The sequence below is a fragment of the Schistocerca americana genome, chromosome X, assembly GCF_021461395.2.
Source record: "Schistocerca americana isolate TAMUIC-IGC-003095 chromosome X, iqSchAmer2.1, whole genome shotgun sequence".
NCBI classification, from domain to species: Eukaryota; Metazoa; Arthropoda; class Insecta; order Orthoptera; family Acrididae; genus Schistocerca; species Schistocerca americana.
The window spans coordinates 877,676,857-877,698,332 of NC_060130.1; the positions used below are offsets into that span (position 1 = coordinate 877,676,857).

Sequence of the window (21,476 nt, forward strand, 5' to 3'; positions counted from 1 at the left end):
ACATATCTTTTTCATTTACTTGAGCCACTTATTGCTTAGTGAAACTTATAATACTTTGCCAATGTGTGCAGGAAGCTCATTTACAGGAGAAGTACTGTATTGGTAAAAACACTTTTTGTTTTCACATTGGAAGTACTGGGTGGTTGTAACTATAGTGCAGCTACTCACAGAGGACCAGTGTGGGCTGTAATTATTGCATGGAAGTAAAACTTGGTAGATATATTAATGTGTTAATGTGGGATTGATTTATGCTGCAAAAAATTAGTTCCAATTTTGGACACCAGGAGCAAATCTGGCACTGTATGCTATTTTTATGATGGTATGATGGCCATGCTGTCATTTGACAATCCATATCATGAGTCAAAAGTATGGCCACCATGAAGAGAGATCATACACTGTTAGTGAAATTGTTTTATGTGAAAGGCAGCAATTATAGCACTGCATTGAGAGAGTATCACCAACTGAAAAGCTTGAGGAGAAGCTGAAAGTCATTAAATTGCCTAAAGAAGATGATAATGAAATTCTAAAACATGAGTGAGCTTGGTGTGGCACCTGGAAGAGGTATTGCCGAGGATGCTGTTGCTGTAATTAACCATGTAGCATGTGGCACAGGTAGTGCAAGTGTTTCTGCAGTGTCACAAGAATTGTTCATCCCATGGTAGACAGTACAGCAAGTTTTGTGATCTGTTTTACACTGGTACCTACACAAGATTCAGATGGTAAAGCAACTGAAACCCCATGATCCAGGTCAATGTTCTGTATTTGTCTATTTGGTTTCTGGGAAGTACCAAAGTTTCTAGAATGAAATTTTCACTCTACAGTGGAGTGTGCGCTGATATGAAACTTCCTGGCAGATTAAAACTGTGTGCCGGACCGAGACTCGAACTCGGGACCTTTGCCTTTTGCGGGCAAGTGCTCTACCAACTGAGCTACCCAAGCACGACTCATGCCCCGTCCTCACAGCTTTACTTCTGCCAGTACCTCGTCTCCTACCTTCCAAACTTTACAGAAGCTCTCCTGCGAACCTTTCAGAACTATCACTCCTGAAAGAAAGGATATTGTGGAGACATGGCTTAGCCACAGCCTGGGGGATGTTTCTAGAATGAAATTTTCACTCTACAGTGGAGTGTGTGCTGATATGAAACTGCCAGAAACTGGCAGAAGTAAAACTGTGAGGACAGGGCGTGAGTCATGCTTGGGTAGATCAGTTGGTAGAGCACTTGCCCGCAAAAGGCAAAGGTCCCGAGTTCGAGTCTCGGTCTGGCACACAGTTTTAATCTGCCAGGAAGTTTCAAGTATCAAAGTTGATTACATGTAGCAGGAAAATATTCAATGCAGTGACAAGACGCATTTTACACTACAGGATGCAGTGAACATAAAGAGCTCCTGAATCTGAGGTACCATTAAAAAGCTTTTTGTTCACAAAGAGCCTTTGCAAACCCCATATGACTGTGTGGTGTGGATTCACAAGCATCTTTATTCTTGGTCCATTCTCCTTTGAAGAGAATACACCCAGAAGGCCTGTCAGGTGTACCATGATGTCTGCATGTTATTGAGACCTCCTTGTGTATCATACTGTTCCTACTTTGGAAGAGTGCGACTGTATTTTCATGCAAGATGGGGCAACACCCCCTGTTGCCTGATCAGTGAAAGATTTGCATTATGCATCCTTCCATGAATATGTTAATGTTTCCCAAATGCATGGCCTGCAACATCACCTGATTTGAATCTGTGTGACTTTTGGCTCTGGGGATATCTAAAAGATTGCATTTACCAGGAACATGTTCAGTCTCTACCTGATCTCAGTGCTAGTGCACAGGAACACATTGCTCAGATTTCACTAGAACTGCTACGAGAAATTGTTGATAATATTGTTTTATAGATGCAGCATCTAGTTGACATTTCTGGTGCTTATATTGAAGAAATTGTGTATGGACTGGTTAATAATAAAATCAACACTGTGCCTTCTTTGCCTGTTTGACCTTTTCTGCCCACATCCCATTCCTAATCCAATACATACGGAAACATTTCTGTATGTATCTCTTGCATTCACAGTGCCAGATGTGAACCTGTTCCAGTGTACTTCTGTGAGCAGCCACACTTTAATTATAACCAGCTGCTACATCATCTCATTCTAAAATGAAGCTATGGAAATAGTCATGACAGCAAATAATTTGTAATTCAGGAAATAAAAACAACTGATCATAGATGTTGACCAACATGACTGATGAAAAATTATCAAATTTCACTTTAAATATGACAACTGAAAGTTCTGCATGGAATACAAATAATGGGAAGAGTGCAGGTAACTTGACTCCTTCCATTGTTTGAAATTTAACTGTGAATGAAGTAAGTTTTACTATATGATACTAACAGAGCTATGTGGTTACTACTATGGTTGTCACTTACTGTGATACAACACATTATTCCAAAAGTTTTATCAAATAAGTCTATTACACTTACATTTAAAAAAGCACTTCCTACAACTTCTTTCAAGGAAAGAATGACAAATTCACGGGAAGTCATTGATGAAAAATTTCTCAAAGTTAGAGCTGCATTTTGTGATATTGTCATTTTTGTTGCAGAACTATTGTTTACAAGTCTGTGCCTTTGAAGAAAGAAAATGAGTGTCAGGCAGAAAATTGAAGATCAACACTTGTCTTGTAGTAGCTTATAGAGTTCTGAGTAATTATACTATATACAATATCAATTTTACTGTATGGCTAATCCACTCTTTGAGTTACTTGAACTAATTTAAGATCAGTTCAACAGTTTCCCTCTGTCAGCTGCAAAATAGCCTGTTTTTTATATCCCAAGAGCTTTAAGAAAATATTGTCGTTTCTTTATATCTAACCATATTTTTCAAAAAGTGCACAACTTTTAGTATATACAGCCTACTAATTAATTACAGATATAGCTCAGACATGATTAAATAAAACAAATTCAAAGCTTTAGGGTTAAATGTTCAGTCATTCATAAGACCTTTTCAGGAAATTCTCTTCTTTCACTTCTGGTATAATTTGTATGTATGAAAAATATCAACTTGCATCATAGCCTGGTGACAATGTCCAACCTTAAGTTCATCTATAACTAATTCAGTAAGCACAGGCATACCATCTCCATTAGGACAGTGCCATGTAATGCACTGTGGTGTTTGAATCAACCTTTGGGATGAGATTTTAGTGTTCTTTCTTTTAGGTTAATGGCAGAATCATTAGCAGATCTGTGAAAGCAGACTCCAAAGACCCCTTATAGTCTACTCAGCAGTATTTCTCTTGCTCTACCTTTCCTGTAACACCTATTCAGAAACCTGCTTTAAAATTAACATGGAGACTTTATTTCACTACCTCCTAATATCATTACGTTCTATGTTTCTCTTAACTCCATTCTGTTCACTTAGCCATGTGGCACAATTAATTGTTATGCTGAATACATATTATAGCATTCTTATTCTTTGATATGCACTCTGAGTCCATTTTGTCCAGTTGCAACTAAACTGAAGAAAATGCGTGCTGTGGAGTGAATATTCTGGTACAGAGAACACAAAGACTAAGCAGTGAGTAATGCAAAAATATGTGATCAAGCATCTTAATTAATGCTACATTATATGAATAGATTAGTTAGTCATTTGCTTTCATTGTGTGTGGGTCCCACAAAACGCCTGCAAGCCCAAAAGGCAAAAACACTTATTACAAAATTAAGCACCATCACAACACACTGAAGTGCACATGGAGGAAAGGTAAGAAGGACTTTACTGGAAAATAGAATGGTGACTACCAGAGAAACTAAATGCACTCTGTACTCAAATCCATCCTCACAAATAATGAGTTTTAGATTGCTAAAACTAGGGCTTCAGTCCTAGTGGTCTTCTTGCATGTTTACAACTGTTACTTGTACTAAATTCACTAAAATAAAATTAGTGGAGTAAATGCAGTGATGTGAAATTACATGAGTGAAATTAAATTAGAAATGCAAAACTGACAATGTACTGCATATGTAATGCTTCCATTAATTTCATTTCAGTAAATTTAATTCAACTGGTGTACTGCTATTCTCACATACCCTATGAAATCACCTCTGGTTTTATTGTTCAGAAGTCATATGAGGCAACATCAGTGACATTGCAAATTTTAATTAGGTCTGGAGGCATGCTTGAATAGATTGATTCTTCAGATATATGCTTTTTTTATGTGCTACCATGTCACTGGTGATATTGAGCGGAGGAGTGAAGAGAGGTTGATAGCATTCATCTATGAGAATCATTTCAATCTCAGACAAAAGGTACTATGAGACAACCACATCATAACACAGACAGATATTTAGTTTTTTTATGATTACACCCATAATTAAAAAACTTATTGCAAATGTCCCTACCTACCACTAATTTTTGTTTTGAATAATGAACAATAATTTGTCATGGAGAAAAATGTTCCTTAGCTAATGAAGAGACTACATAGTAACTGCAAAAAACAAGAGAACTCTTTACAGAGGAAGCAAATAAAACATTTTAGGAATATTACATTTGGCCAATATGCAATAAAGTGACACTGAACGTAAACAAGACAAATGCAATGAGTTTGTCTGAAGAGAGAAAATAGCACCGGTAACTTAAATGTCAATGGGACCTCTACAGACTGAAAAAAAAAAAAATCTAGGAAAGAATATTGATTCTCAGTTGAAGTGATATGAATGTACAAAGATTCTTGCAAACAAAATGTCATCAGCATGTTATGCTCTTAGTCCTGTCATAAGTGAGTAACAGACAGTGTCATTTAATTAAATACTGTTCATATATGCACTCTCTTTTTAGCCATGAAATTTTTTTCTGGGGAACAAACAGGTGAAGTAGGAACACATTTTTCAAACTGCAGGAAAGGGACATAAGAATAACAACCAGATATGGTAGTTGAGCTCATTGTAAAGATCTATTCAAAACACCAGAGATTTTAACTAAGTCATGTGAGGACCTTTACAAATCAGTTGTTCATATCAAAAATAGCATTGATAATTACTGTACAAACAGAAGAATAAACATAAAAACACAAAAAAGGCCAGCATCAGTGATCAGAGACAGTGGACATGTGTGTGAGTTGTGTTTGCTTGACTGTGTATGTGTTTTGTATGTTAGAAGAAAGTCTTTTGGCTGAAAGCTCGCATGTATTGCAGTCTTTTTGTTGCTGTTGTCTGAAACTCAACATATCAATCTCTGCAATCTATCCTTTTCATAACATTTTTATTAGTCCATTCTGGATTTTCCATTGTTTCATTGTTTTTTTTCTCCAAGGAAACCTTATGCCAAGATACATGCAATAATATTAATACCTATACAATAATACCTAATACCTTATCCTCATTCTGAGCTCACCATCTCACTCATTACGGAGGGGTGCTCACTCACTTTTTAGGCTAGCAAATTAGATATTGTGGTACACAAAATGGAATCCAGTCATCATCACTATGGTCCTTATCTCAGGTGATAGTGTATTTATTACATTATGATATGTGTGTATAGTGTGTGCAGTGATGAAGTGAGAAAGAATGAACAGTATAGCTCTGGACATTTACATTATTAAATTACTTCTTTGCAAAACCGTGTTATACACTAAGGTTAAGCTAAATAAGATAGTGCAGTTTAAAAATGGGCAAGCCTTGTCTTCAGAAAGATGGAGGTACCAATCTTCATCCAGCAATTTCTTATTTAGGTTTTCTATGGTTTCATTAAATTACTTCAGGAAAATGCTGGGCTGTGTAATAGCACACACAATTACAAATGCCCGTAAGAAGACAATCACTTTCATGCTGATGCCAAGAACACATTCAATACATTGCTCTTTTACATATTTGAGTCAGTACCAATAAGACATTCAGTGTTCCATGAGCAGAGTGGTGTCTACAAGAGCATAAACCATTACAGAATGAGAGAGAAGCCACTCCACTCCAGGGTTGCACAGAATGACATGCTACACATTTCTATGTGGTGGCGTGAGGTGGCGGCTGCACATGCCACTCTTGATGCACAGCTGTTAGTGCTGTATGAATGTGCTGCATCCTGGTGGCTCAGCTTAGCTGCCGTACACCAGAGTGGGCTAGCTGAATGAACACGTGATGGGCTGGCACCTCCTGTCCTGCCGATGTAACTTGATGGCAAGTTGCTGGTGTGATCAAAGTGATAGCTGCAGCTCGCCATAGGACAGAGCTTACTATAAGGCAACAGCCAGCTACCTGTCCCCTTCCTGTCAAACTAGACCTGTAAGCCTGTAAATGCCTGTACATATGATTTATGTTATTTTTGTTGTTCATAAATTATCATATCATAACATGTCCAACATCCTTGTAAAAGTGATCTGCAGTTGAATAAAACTACTGCTCTTACTACTAACTATGAGTATTACTATTAAGCTCTGTTTCTTAATCAGTAGCTCATGTTATCCCCTTCTTACATACCAAATCTTGACATACACTGTAGGGAGTTTCATACCATGTGCGTATCTTTCAGCTCAGGTTAACTGTTTCATGTCTTTCAGTTCTGTTTTATTGTATGGCAATTTCATCAATCCACAATTATTTTGTAAAACAATATTAATAAGCTACCTGAATGTCAAAATGTATCACACTTCTTGTCAAAAGTTCTTGTGATAGCAATTATAATGAAATTCCTCTCTATCATCCTTCATCGTGCCTCATTATCACTACCTTTAACTGCTCCTTTAATATTGTACAATTTGATGGCAAACAAATTATAGACGTGTGTCTTGTTCCTCATCACACTCCCTCTAAATACCTAGACTGACTCGTGTAAAAAATATGTACTTATAGTATATAGCTTAAAATATATTTCTAATTCTTTGTTCTTAATTCTTTACATGGCATTTTAGCAACTAGGTCTCTTCTCTCTGTAAACATAATTTTTACCCAGTTGTCAGTTTTTCAGTATTGCTCCTTGCTAAAAACACAATTAACAAAATCCGGCTGTTATTGTAGTACACAGCACCTTACACAGTAGCAAATGATTTCATTGTAATGGCAAGGAATGTGGTCTGAACTTGATTCTAGCTGTACTGGCCCAGATTTATGTAATGTCTCTAAAGCCCTTTTAGCTGCTGGAGACGTGCTCTCTCATATAACAGCAAAACTGATTGCACACCAAAGTTTTGTAAGCATGAGTTATCACTCTCCCCATAATGACAATTTTACACTCATATGTGGCTACTTGTTAATGACATTTTTTGTGCACAATAAAATAGATAGCAGTTAATTTGAAAATAAAGTCGTGTGTGTGCGGGGGGAATAGCTTAGCAAGTTTCATCCTTTTATATATGACTCTGTTTCTCATTCGAGACTTCTTTTGATTGGTAGTTACTCCTCTATTCAAAAAAAGTCTTCTTCTTAAATTTAGAACCCTCACAAATTAAATATTGTCATAATGCAGCCTGATAGTTCTGTAGTTGCAATTTTTCTAACTACAAGAATGTATTTTATTTTACTTAGAATGTTGGTAGGCTATAAAATATATAGTTTCAGACTATAGAAGATAAAATGGGGGTCTTTTGTAAAACCCTGCGTTAAGAGGTATTGTACTTAAATTCTTTCTTGTAGTCCACAGCTTGAAGTCTACTGGTTAACACCACTGCCTCTAAGTTGACGGGTGACAAGTTCAGTTCCCAGCCAAATCAGATATTTTCTTCATTCAGTGACTGGATGTTTGTGTTGTCTTAATCATTTCATCTCATCTTGATGCACAAGTCACCAAAGTGGTCTCAAACAGCGAATGAGGCATTAACTGAAATTGAGGATAGCAAATGGGTAAAGCAGCTGGAAGACTTCTGTTTATTGGTAAAATACTGGAGAAGTGCGATCAGAGAAGGGCAGGATGAATGGTCACAGGTTTGTTTGACCAATGGGAGAGTGTCACAGAGATGCTGAAGAAATTCAGCTGGCAGACTCTTGAAGCCAGTCGCAAACTATCCCAAGAAAGTCTACTAACAAAGTTTCAAGAACCAGCTTTAAATGATGCCTCTAGGATTATACTACAACACCTATGTATCACTCACATACGGGCTGTGAGGACAAATTAGCTTGTGCAGAGAGGCATTCAAACAATCATTCTCCCCACATTCAACCACACAATATGTGAATGAAATGTGGAGAAAGCCTATTAATGAAATGTGGAGAAAGCCTAATAACTGGTACAATGGCACATATTCTCTGCCATGCACTTCATGGTGGTTTGCAGAGTATAGGTGTAGATGTAGAAATATAAAGTCTTGTGCCAGGTGGCCAAACAATCCCAGACAGGGTCTCCTGGCCAATAATTCCATACATTCTTTTCATTTCCATCCTCACTTGCTGTTTTGCCCTCTCCAGCCCCCAGGGTTTATCTGCCTCCCTTATCTACATACGGAGGGTCTGTTGAGGACTGGGACACATACAAGAAATGTCCGTGACAACACTTTCAAGCCTTTGGGATTGCTAGTGCTATTTTATGTCATGCTTTGTTCCATTCCTGGATATTACCAAGAATGTATCAAGTCCTATGTCAACTCGGCCCTTTGCAGGATCTGTCTTCTTTAATATCTGACCAATGTGTGAACTTCTTTCACAATAATACTGTAAGTGCACTCATGCTATTGCATCCTGAGTTGAGTTTTACCACTGTAGGAAGCAGGCACATCAATCCTATTGAGCATGGGTGGCCAAAGTCTGTGGGTTAAACTGTCATTCTCATTTTGTGTCCACTGCACACAAAGGGCCGTATGGTGATCAGATGGTGAGAAATGGTGTCATTTGTTTAGCTCTGGATCATGAGGTGTGAGGGCATGCCTCTCTCCTCCACACCAAGCTTCAGATAGTTAATAGGGATAAGACATGGTCATGGTGGTCCACACCATTCACAATGTCAAGGCAGGCAGCCTCACTCAAAGCAGCAGCCACACCAACAAAGTAAACAGGCCAGTAAACAGCATCATGTGTGTTCCACCCTTCCATCCTGCCACTATTGTTTCATTGACCATGAGCACCCAGACTGCTGAAAATGCTGAGCTACCTTTTGTAATTGCCACAGAAAAGGTTGCATTGCTTCTGTTTGTAATGCAAAAATTCAGAATAACAATCCAGATGCGGATACAGATGTTAACATTATATCAGCTATTTCTGTTGTGCCAAACAAGCTTTTCATTGGTGCTATGGTTGCTCATAAGGTTCTGTGCACATGTTAGTGGATATAGTAGCTGTGGTAACCTTGTTAAACTCACAAACTTATATGGACTTGGGCTCCCTTCTGCTTCTCCCTGTGTCAGAAAAATCAGTAAATTGCAATAAATAGAGTATTCTTATTCTTAGCCAGTTCTCTGCCCCAGTGGCCTACAAGTCAGTTGTCCCGACACTTACATTTATTGCTGCAGATAATTCACATATGGAGAATCTTTTTAGATTAGTTTCTTTTAAGCTGTTTGGATTTACCATTTCAGATGAAGTGAATTTAGTGTCTGAACAAGTGTTGTATAGACAGTCAGAGCTTTCCTCTTTGTTCTCTCCTGGATTGGGGCGTGCCAACAATTTTCAAGCACATGCTACCATGAAACCTTCTGCTCGGCCTAATTTCGTCTGTGCCTATTTTGGTTCCAGTGGCACTTAGGGAACAAGTCAAAGATGAATTAGATCTCCTTGTGCAATCCAGCATTGTTCAACCTATTGCATCAAGTGAAAGGCCTACTTCCTTTAGTTATACTAAAGAAACCAACATGCCAGTTACACTGAAAGATATCTTTACAATTAAGGGGTATCTTTACAATTAATCTGAACACAGGGGTAAAGTGTGGCCTCCTGTCATGCAAACGGAATGCAGTAGGATGTGCTGTACATTAGAGCTGGATGAAGGATGGAGTGGAATTTTAGCAGTGAGAGTGTACTTAAAAATTATGGCAAAAGAACATTTATTAGATCAGTAAATTTAATTGCACACATGAACATTTATAGTGAGTAATATGATGGTTGCTGTTGCCTGAAATCTATTATGTCACATATTAATTAACCCTATAACTTTACTTCAGAGTCCCCTGTAAGGTCTATGATCTATTGAAGAGGAATGATCAAAGGATGACTTAATCATGAACACTTACATTCACACACACTTGAGAGACTAACAGGAAGCAAACCAACTGAAAACCTTCACCACAGCACATGTGGGTAGCAAGATTTGATTTCAACATGCGGGATAAATGAATAAAATTTCTATTTGAAACGAATTGCTATAAAAATGAAGCATAATTAAGAATCATAATTAATTCAGATATTCTACAGTGGAAGATCACTGTGGCCTTGGCATGGTAAACTTTCTCATTAGATAATGACCATGTGGTCCTCAAAAACAAAAGTGTGCACAAGGAAAGTTATCAAGTGAGACAAATTGCACAAAATTCAGTTATAAAATCATCGAAATCAATCACAATATACATGCTCTTGTGAAAGGCATACTAAACAAAATGAACTGAACCACAATAAACTCAACACAGCTCCATGTGTTTGTTTTAATAGTTCAACTAAACAATCCTAAACTGTCCCTGGATTTTAATGTATTTAAAACTCGCGAATTAGCAAGTAAAATTTGTCACACATGATAATAAATTATGAATGATGACAGGAATCATTTACTTTGACTAGTTTTGAAAAACTTACATAAAACACAACATTAAATTCTTGTTAAAAAGGCACACTTGCTGCCAGTAGGTCTCACCAGTCTTGCATCCCACTGAACACTCCACAAGCATTCGCTCTCCAACCAAAACCGCTCCCTGTACCTATGGAAGTGGCCACAGGAACACCTATTGTAGGGCCAAACTATACAAAAGGTTCATCCAAGGCAAACAGAAACCTCTTTGCTACCTGGTACATGTTTCCTACAGTTTGCTGTTCTGACACAGTGGCAGACTACTACACTCCCACAGATCTACACACGGAAATCCTTGCACGCTCTGATTCATACATTCAACTGATAGGACAAGAAGAGGAAAGAAAAGATACATTGAAATATGGCACTTAAATGCATGTGGGGCACCAGCAAGTACCAATAACCTAAGAAATGTTAAAACGAAATATGGATAGTATACTGTGACCACCACAAACACACTCGCTGCTCAGTCTTTTCCCATTTCTTCTTTATATCTGGGGCAATAGACCATTTGCACCAGCAATTGAGGTGCCAGAGGCAAACCAATGAAGCTGTGTGGTATGCCAAAATCATGAAGAAGCTCGTGCAGAGAACCTTCAATGCTTCTGCAGCAATTTTAAAGTTTCTGTGAGTGCACACTCTATACTGCATACATACTCAATACCATACCCAGATGAACTCTTTGCAAAGTTATCAGGTTGTCAATATTTTCTCAAAAACTGTCTTGTCAGATACCTGTTTACAACTCTCCTCAGAAACAGAGTCACAATGTATGTTACTTGTCAGTACCCCTTGTGGAGCCTACAGATATTTGCAGTTGACTTTTCGAGTCACTAGCGCTCCTGTCATTTTTCAACGTTTCTTGGAAAAACTTACCATGTCTGTGATGGCTTGTTCAAACTGTTTGGATGACATTGTAGTTTTTGGTGACTCCACTGAGGAATGTTTATAAAATCTCCATACTGTTTTTTCCTGTCCTTCAAGTGCCTGAGTTGAAATGTAAATCAGAAAAATGTCAATTTTTTCAACTTTCTATCATTTATCTCGAGTTTGAAGTTCTTTATGAGCATCTAAAACCCTTGCATCAACATGTTTCTGCTATTGTGTTGCTTCCACACACTACATCAGTCAAAGAACTTCAAGTTTTTCTAGGGAAAATCACCTACTATAAATTTTTTCCTTGGGTACAATCATGCAAGTGTTACAGGAATTTCTGCTCAAAGGGACTGAGTTTTGCTGGTCACCAGCTTGTGAAACCACGTTTTCCACCCAATAAGACCATATTACAGCCTGTGCCCTTCATAGTGATATGCCAACCAGGCTTCCACTTGATCCTTGCAAACAGACACTTCACAATATGGGTTGGGGGCAGTACCGGCTCATAGATATTCTGATGGCTCTGAGTGACCCATTGCTTATGCCCCAAAAACACTGACTCCTGCTCAAATTAGGTACTCTCAGATAGAAAAGGAAGTTTTGGCAATTGTATATGCTGTGAATAAATTCCATGTTTTTTTTTCTACAGTAGCAAATTCCACCTGATCACCAATCACAAACCATTGGTTTCCTTATTCAGACCTTCCATGTCATTACCAGATAAAGTGGTACATTGCATTCAACACTGGGCTCTTTTCCTTTCGTTTTACACCTACAAGACTGATTTCTGCCCTATGCATCAACATTAAATGATGATACTTTGTCCCACCTTCCCACCTGCTGGCTGATCCATGGCCCAGGATGCAGGATTTGATCAGGAGGAATTGCTTTGTTTCCTCATTGATGTCACCACACAGCAGGCAGTTGATGGTTTTCCTGTAACTAGCACATGGATCATTGAGGCTGCAGCTTTGGATCCTGTTTTGCGGAAGGTCATAAAATTCGTGCAACATGGTTGGCCGGATTCACCACTTTCTTGTGTGTCCAACCCTCTCTATAATTATTCCATCTTTCGACATAGATTCTCTGTCATGGATGGTGTCCTACTTTGAGACACAGATCACACGGATCCTTGGGTAGTGATCCCTCAGTGCTTCATTTGGAAGCTAAAAGTGAAGAGATTACTGTCAAAAGAGCCAGGTAAGCTCTCATGTATACCACCCCATACAAAGGCACTATCTTTCCTCCAGCCATCCTATTCATGAATGTTTGGTGGTTTGCATTGGTATGGATTTCTCATCAAATCCAAATATATCTGCTTTCTGCAAGCTGAGCTGGGATTCAACCTTGTACACAATGGACTGCCATTTATTTGCAGTCTTCTTTACAAGTTTGCATATCTGCTGGGAATGTTCCAACCTGTGACAAGAAATAAGCAGCATACATGTGGTTGGTTGCCTTGCACATTAGCTTTATATAGCAATCCCATGCAAAGTACTTGATGAAAAATGTCTGAAGGAAAATATGTAGCTGAGATAGGAGCATGTCCCTATTCACTTGAGTGAATGTCAATAAGTATCAGTCAACAGCTTGAATTTCAGGATAATTAATTGAAACCCTCAGGTGCCGACAGGTGTTGTTGATATACCTCGATGGGGACAGCTGAAAATGTGTGCCCTGACCAGGACTCGAACCTGGGATCTCCTGCTTACATGGCAAACACTCTATCCATCTGAGCCATCAAGGACACAGATGAATAGCGCAACAGCAGGGACTTATCCCTTGCACGCTTCCTGTGAGTCCTGCATTGCCAACTGTCCACAATCTAAAAACGTAATGTACCTAATAGATATTTTCCCATCCACTCATTACTTGCGCACACTACGGTGGCTCAGATGGATAGAGCGTCTGCCATGTAAGCAGGAGATCCTGGGTTTGAATCCCAGTCGGGGCACACATTTTCAGCTGTCCCCATCAAGGTATATCAACAACACCTGTCAGCAGCTGAGGGTTTCAATTAATTATCATTTATTCTAGAGAAGCTGCATGGTCATCAATGGTATCTGTTCTTTTGAGAACAGTTACTATCTTCATATATATTGTATTTCAGGCATTACCCATTCTTAGATAATTTTTGTGGGTCCCATATCTATGGTTAAAGGTTGTTGCTACAGTATATGATCATCAAAAGAAGGAACAGTTGATCACTCTGAGATCTGTACTTGAGAGGCTTGTAGTCATAGCAGTTTGTTTGGAGAGGATGCATTGATATTATCCAACCACACTATCTTCTCTTCCTTCCACAGAACCAGCTGCTTGTCTACTCCCAAGTATTTTGTTGTTTTCTATGTACAGATAATGCAAGTGGTAGCAATATACCCAACTTTTGTGTCAAGTAGCTTTGAGACCAGATCCAGAGGATCTGATGATACTGATCATCCTCTGGCTTATTACGTTATTTGGACGTGGTGTGGAGAAGCACAGGGACAGCACACTACCCTCCTAATCATTTTCAGTTTTCCAAATTTTAGAGTTTCTAATTCCCATTCAAATAACTACTCAGTTATCCTTACAAGGCTGACAGCACTTCATTCCAGTGCTCCCACCAAGGCAGAATTCTTGGCAGTACTGGCAACTGAACATGGGTCCTCTGCATGAGAGTCAGATGTGCTGACCGCTCTGCAGCAGAGGTGAAGATTTGTATCAATTATGGTGAATCAAAGTATATTTTTAAATAGTTTTGAGTGGCCAACAATAGTTTTAAAATTTATAGCTTCAAAGTCTTTCACTACCCCTTGCAACAATGCAAATTAAAAATGAAGCCTTCATACCTACACAAATAAATATTTCAGTTTCTTTTACATATGTGAAAATTATACTGGAAAGTTTTGGGTGAAATATGAACAATACAGAAGTACAGGTAACTACTCACTCTAGAGCGAATTCAATAACTACTTCAAAATCTATGCATGCTATTTGGATTGCCCCTCTCCCCCCACCCAATGCCAGCTTCTCTGAATTATATATCTAGGAATTGCCTCTACAACAGATTCTTTGTTTGTACATTGCTCCTGACCTCAATTACCTCTAGTACCTGTACATTCCTACTTTAACCTATGTTCCCATGCCCCACACTTCCACTTCACTCCATTAATCTACTCTCACACTTTCCTCTCAGTGGTCACCTTCTTCCTTAGTTCTGCCTCCCCCCACCCCTCCTCTCTTTCCCAACGCTCTCCTACACTTCACTGTATGACACAACCAACTCTCTCTGTATGGACATGGATATCTCACTGGTGCCATATTCCTATCCCATTCCCTAGACTCCTCTCCTTCTTTGTAAATCTCCTTTCCTCTCCATACTTTCTTGCTCCTCTCACTCATTCCACCTTCTATATATGTGACATAATATGGGTATCAGAGCATATAGAATCTCACATTAATAAGTAAACAGTAGGTTCAACAGTGTAATAAGAAGAAGGAGGAGGAGGAGGAGGAGGTGGAGGAGGAGGAGGAGGAAGAAGAAGAAGAAGAAGAAGAAGAAGGAGACGACAATGACAATGACAACTTATTTTAGCACATTTTCCTTTCCTTTTGTGAAGATATAAGGTATTCTATATTACTATACATGCATTAAAGATGTGAAAGCAAAATGGAAAATGAAAAAAAATAGCATGTAAATATGATGAGGACTGTGTTTCAATTACCAAAATCAGAAGAGACCTTTAGGTGTGGGAGCCAGGAGTACACTGACAGATATGCAAAAGTTTTTGGGTAAAAATGAGAAGGAAAATTAAAATAATAAAAGTGTAACAAAGGTAAGAATTAGCAGCACCACCACTTATATACTATATCTTTCCTCTCCTATTTAGTTTCCTTCGTATGAAAAGAATGGCCATTTTTTTAAAAGTTACCTCAGTTGCATCCTCTCCAGTTGCCCCTGTTTGGTATCTGGCATGTAATTGTGATCTATTCAAAATACTGGAAGTTAATATACAGTGTGTAATTAAAAATTATGCCAAAACTTTCAGGACACATTCTATCACATGGAAGAAGAAAATTTGTTATACAGGGTGATTTTTTCCGCCATGTACACATTCTAGGAATTGATCAGTGAGAGGATGTGGAACATAAAAGGTCTAATGAACTCATGTCCAGAAATGCATGGTTTCCATGCTAAAGGCCATTTATTCAATCATACTTTGTTACACAGACTGCAGTCTAATATGTACTGTATCATGCAGCCACAGTTAAAGTACGCATGGTTTCCTCCCAGAGGGTGGGACTGTTCCTCATACATCATGCCCTAGCTTCCTCTCCTGTCATAGTAATTGGTAATGTTGTGTCCAATTCAGTTCTCTTGCTGACTCACATTATAGTGGCTGTGATACAGCATTGTACACACTGGTTTGATATTTGAACTGAGAGCCTTCCAACATAGTGTTTATTTATGGAAAGGCAAATGGCAACAGGAGGCAGATAGCAAGGTCATATCAGGAGACATATTCCTGCTGCCACAGCAGTCAATAATTGGAATAGTGTTTCACCATATGTTTGAGACAGGGTCATTTCAGGAAGTGGGAAATTATGAAGGATCTACCCAAAATGTTTAGACACCAGACTTGAAGGAAAATGTGATTAACACTGTGGAAGGCAGCTGGTGTGTCAGTACCAGGCAGTTGATCCGCCAGTATAGGGTAAGCTAGACAGCTGTTTTGAACATTCTCCATGGCAACTGCTACTACACTTATCACTTACAGTGTGTGCAGAGCTTACTAGCAACAAACTTTCCACATCGGGAGCAGTTTTGTCACTGGTTTCTTCACCACACAACCACAATTCCAGGATATGTGTCATCCATCCTGTTCACATATGAGGCCACCTCAGCTTTCATAACAGTCATCTGTGGGATAATATGCAGAACCCCCATGGTATGGGGACAGCAAATCATCAGCATTGGTGCAGCTGGAATGTTTGGGCCAGGATAAATGGCAACCATATTTTGGTACTAGTCTTCCTTCCATTTTGCCGAACAGGCCATAACCATCAGCCTTTCTTGTGGGTGACTTTGCGTCCCCTGCTGGAAGAAGTGCCATTGATGATTCAAAGGGTTATGTGGCTGTTACATGGAGGTGCTCCAGCCCACTTTGTCGTTAATATCTGGATGCATCTCAATCGTGTCCCCCTTGGTTGATGGATCAGGGGGTCCCGTTGTGTGGCCTGTTCATTCACCAGATCTCAACGTGTGTGATTTCCGGTTATGGGGCCATCTCAAAAGCATCATGACACAGAAGCATTGTATTCATGCTACCTATGTTGCTGTTCGGATGCAGCAGGGCCGATGTGAACATGTGAAACAGAACTTGCTATGACATGTACACACATGTGTTGAGGCACATGAAAACCATTTTCAACACATACTGTAACTGTGGCTGCATGGTACAGCATGTATTAGACCACAATCTCCGTAACAGTGCATGATTGAATAAATCATCTCTAGCATGGAAACCATGCACTGCCAGAAATAAGTTCATTAGACCTTTTCTGTTCCCTGTCCTCTCATCAATTTACCACTAGAGTTTGTACATGGTGGAAAAAATCACCCTGTATATACTTGGGCCTGGAAATGATTCATTTCCATGTTAGAACTCATTTTCTACAACTCTTTGTAATTCGTTAATATTGGGAAACACACAATAGCAAAATGTATCAGCATATCATATGAAACTCTTTCCTACAGGAAAAGTTAAAAATGCCCTCAGTTATCACTGATATAGGCATCAAATCCACATTCTATTGAATTCTAGATGCATTTTTTCACAGCCTTTCTTGATAGACAAAGAAAAGACATCCTGCTTCTTCCACCATGATTAGATACATAAGAACTTTCCAATACCCCAACAAATAAAAGTTTATTTGCTTAACCATATAGAATGTGGAGACCAGGGAACTGAAACGTTTCTCCCTAATAATCTGTCATGGAATCTATTATTTAGCAGTTGACAGACAGTAACCCTAAAATTAGGCCATTTGAAACCTATTGTGTACCTAACCCTGGGACAAACTACAGAATCACTTCATGTTTGTATTGTGGAAGGCTGCAAAACTGTTGATAAGAGATACATCAGCACACACAGGATTCAGAGTGATACCAGGTTGATGCATGTATCAATGAGCATAAGAGGTACTTCAAAATTTTCGTGTAAGAAAGCATATTATGAACACCCGTCATATAATACCAGATTCCATTTTGAAGACAAAATGCTTCTTGAAAATGAGACACTCAGTTCTGGAAATCTATTTGGGAAATGGAGAAGATGGTAGAGTAGCCTATTTATAGTTCTGAAGACTAAATTCAACTGCTTTCATTGTCAGAGTTACTTATAGTGGGGATGACATAGTGCTTAATCCGAAGATAGCTGGTTCGACTTCTTATGATGAAAGAAATTATAAGCATCAAAAGTTTACTATGAGAAAAAGGGGGAGCTTCCTTTGCATAGTTCACCAGTGGCTTGTATTCGCTTAGTTCTCCATCCCGTCCTCTGAATTGAAAGCACTACATGTTAAGTCAATGTTGAAGATACTTCACTTTAAAAGCTGGAGGTACTTTAGGCAGTCCATTATTGCTTTTTCAGAGATACAGGCTATGGGATGTAGTCTTACCATTTCCTCTACCTCTGTTTTCATTTTCACCAGCAAAAATTCACAAGCTTCTACAGTTTTCCACACATCAGGCTAATGACTCGGAAGATGTAATTCCTCAGTTATCCTTAGCATTAAGTTTTGTCTAAAAATAATGGCCATGTAACCAATGAAACAAAAGTGAACAGCTGGTATTGCACCACACTACATAGATGTGAAAATGTGAAGAACTCTCAGTTAGTAAGTATGTTGTTTGTTTTGAATATTTAGAAACTGAGAGTGCAGTGGATGTAATAATCCTGTTGAAACATCATATAGTCAGAGATATGTAAAAGGTAAATGTAGGTGGATATAAGCTCTCAGCATGTGTAAGGAGAGACACAGTGGAGAGAGGAGGAGTTGCCATATATGTTAAAATATGTCATAGTGTGAAAATTTTAGAAACTAAAAGGTTTTGTATAGAGTAACATATAGAAGCATGTGCATTTGAGCTTAAGATAAATAATGGTACTTTTATAATTGTAGCTGTGTATAGGTCTCTATTGGGAAATTTTCAGCAATTTTTGAAAAGCTTTGATTCTTTGTAGTGCTGTCTGTCAGTGGGAAGCAAAGTATTTTTTATGGGAATTTCAATGTAGATTTTCTAAAAGAGTCTGATAGAAAGCTTGAGCTTGAAGTTTTACAAGGTTGTTTCAGTTTGACATCAGTTACCACTTGGGTATTACAGGAAAGCAGCACACTGATACATAATGTGTTTATAGATGAAGATAAATTTAATCAAATAAAAACTTTTCTTATTAAGAATTATCTGTCTGGTCATGAAGCACAGCTAGTTACAGTATATGATGTAACTCCATACAATAAGGCAAAACAGTCTTCCAAAATAGTGCATTCAGTTAACGATTTAACAATTGGAAATTTTTGGGAAAGCTTGCAACAGTTAGATTAGGATAAGGCGTACAGGGAACCTGATCCTAATTTAAAGTTTAACCTATTTCATGATATTTTTGTGAGTGTTTTTGAAAACAATTTTCCTAAGAAAACAGTGAAATGTAATCATAAGAAACCATCTAAAAAGCCATCACTTACCAAAGTAATAAAAATATCTTGTAAACAGAAACAGGAAATGTATCTTACAGCTAGAAGGAGTAATGATCCAGAAACAGTCAAACATTATAAAAACTACTGTGCTGTGTTAAGAAAAGTTAGTAAAAAGCCAAGAACTCCATGCATTATTTCTGAGATTAGTGCCTCTGATAATAAAACAATTTGGAGTATTGTTAAAAGGGAAATAGGGCAACCTAGAGCACAAGAAGACTGTATTTTAAACAAACTCAATTAAAAGTTTGTCAACAAAAAATCAGAAGTAGACAATATTTTTAATAATCATTTTTTAAGTGTTGTAGAGAAAATAGGATCTATCTATTTATTAGAAAATGCAAGGATGTATATGGAAGAGGCAATACATATGCAATTTGATAAAATTGAAATTCAAGCCATCTCTCCTACTGAAATTAGGAAAATCATACTTTCACTCAAAAGTAAAAGCTCACATGGAATTGATGACTTTTCCAACAGAGTACTAAAAGCTTGTTCCCAACAGATAAGTACAATTCTCAGCCACATATGCAGTAGCTCACTGAAACATGGCATTTTTCCAGGTAGACTGAACTATGCTATTGCTAAGCCATTGCATAGAAAAGACAACAGGTCTCATGCTAACAACTTCTGCCCAATCTCACTTCTGACAGCTTTAACCAAAATTCTTGAAAAAGTAATGTATTTAAGAGTAGCTTCACATATTTGTGAAAAGTTGGTATTTTGATTTTAGAAAGGCTTTTCAACAGAAAATGCTATATATGCTTTTAATGATCAAATATTGAATGCTCTGAATAACCGAACATCACCCAATGGGATATTTTGTGATCTCTCAAAGGCTTTTGACTGTGTGAATCATGAAATTCTTCTAGATAAGCTTAAGTATAGATGTATAAGTGGGACAGTGCACAAATGGTTTAATTCCTATTTAACTAGAAGAATGCAGGAGGTTGAAATTAACATTAGAGATAGTCTGTGAAAGTCGACAGAATCCTCTGACTGGGAAGGTATCAAGAATGGTGTCCAACATGGTTCAGTCTTGGGACCCTTATTCTTCTTAGAATGTATTAATGACTTGCCACTCTATATTCATGATGATGCAAAGCTAGTTCTTTTTATTGATGATAAAAATAGTTATCACACCCAGCAAACAATAGTTAGCTGTGGAAATTGTATGTAATGTGTTTTGGAAGATTATTAAGTGGTTCTCTGCAGATGGACTCTCACTAAATTTTGAGAAAACACAGTATATACAGTTCCGTACTGCAAATAGTAAAACATCATTAATAAATATGGACTTTGTACAGAAGTCTGTTGCTAAGGCAAAATATTCAAAATTTTTCACTCTGCAGCAAAATGTGCACTGATATGAAACTTTCTGGCAGATTAAAACAATGTGCCAGACCAAGACTTGAACTCGGGATGTTGGAGTCCCTAGTTCGATTCTCGGTCTGGCACACAGTTTTAATCTGCCAGGAGGTTACATTTTATATTAACATCCAATATTTTGAATAAATCACACTTACATGCCAAATACCAAACAGGAGCAATTGGAGAGGATCAGATATCAACCCAAGCTGAAGCAACTTTAAAAAAAGACAGTTCTTTTTTTCATGAAAGAAAATATAGGTAAAAGAGAAGAGATATGGTATATAAGTGATGATGTTGCTGCTAATTCTTTGCCTTGCTGTACTTTGATAACTTTAATTTTCCTTCTCGTTTTTACCTAAATCCTTTCCCAAATAGTTATTGGTAGCTATCCCATTCAAACCCTCAGAAATGTCAACAAGCATACTGGCGATTTACTTTATTCTCATTTCATGGCTATTCTCTGAGTGGGCCTAGCATAATCCTCATCTTCCCAGATGCAGAAGACAGTTCTGGATCTCATCTAAACTTCTCAAAAACGTTTTTTCACCACTCTCATGACATGCATAGAGTGTGCTTCATTTTTTGTCGTTGGCAAACCGTTTCTTCAGTACTCTTTTGAATACAGGAATTAGCCGTGTAATGAAGTTAAAAGTAAACATGCATTCTCTGTTGAGTTCAGTAGAACACCCTGCAAATCCAATTCTGGATGTGACAATACGGATTGTACATAATATTTACAAAGGACGTTCAAAAAGTTAGCACAGTGGTATCTAATTTTTTTGTTTTTTACAGGAGGAGGATGAAATCTTGTGAGAACATACTT

The 21,476-nt window shown here is 38.0% G+C and overlaps 1 non-coding gene across 1 annotated transcript; it reads right to left on the reverse strand.

Moving 5' to 3' along the window:
* Nucleotides 1–865: 865 nt before the first annotated feature.
* On the reverse strand, nucleotides 866–940 carry Trnal-caa. Its single transcript has one exon. It is a non-coding gene; the product is annotated as a tRNA-Leu (tRNA).
* Nucleotides 941–21,476: the final 20,536 nt, after the last annotated feature.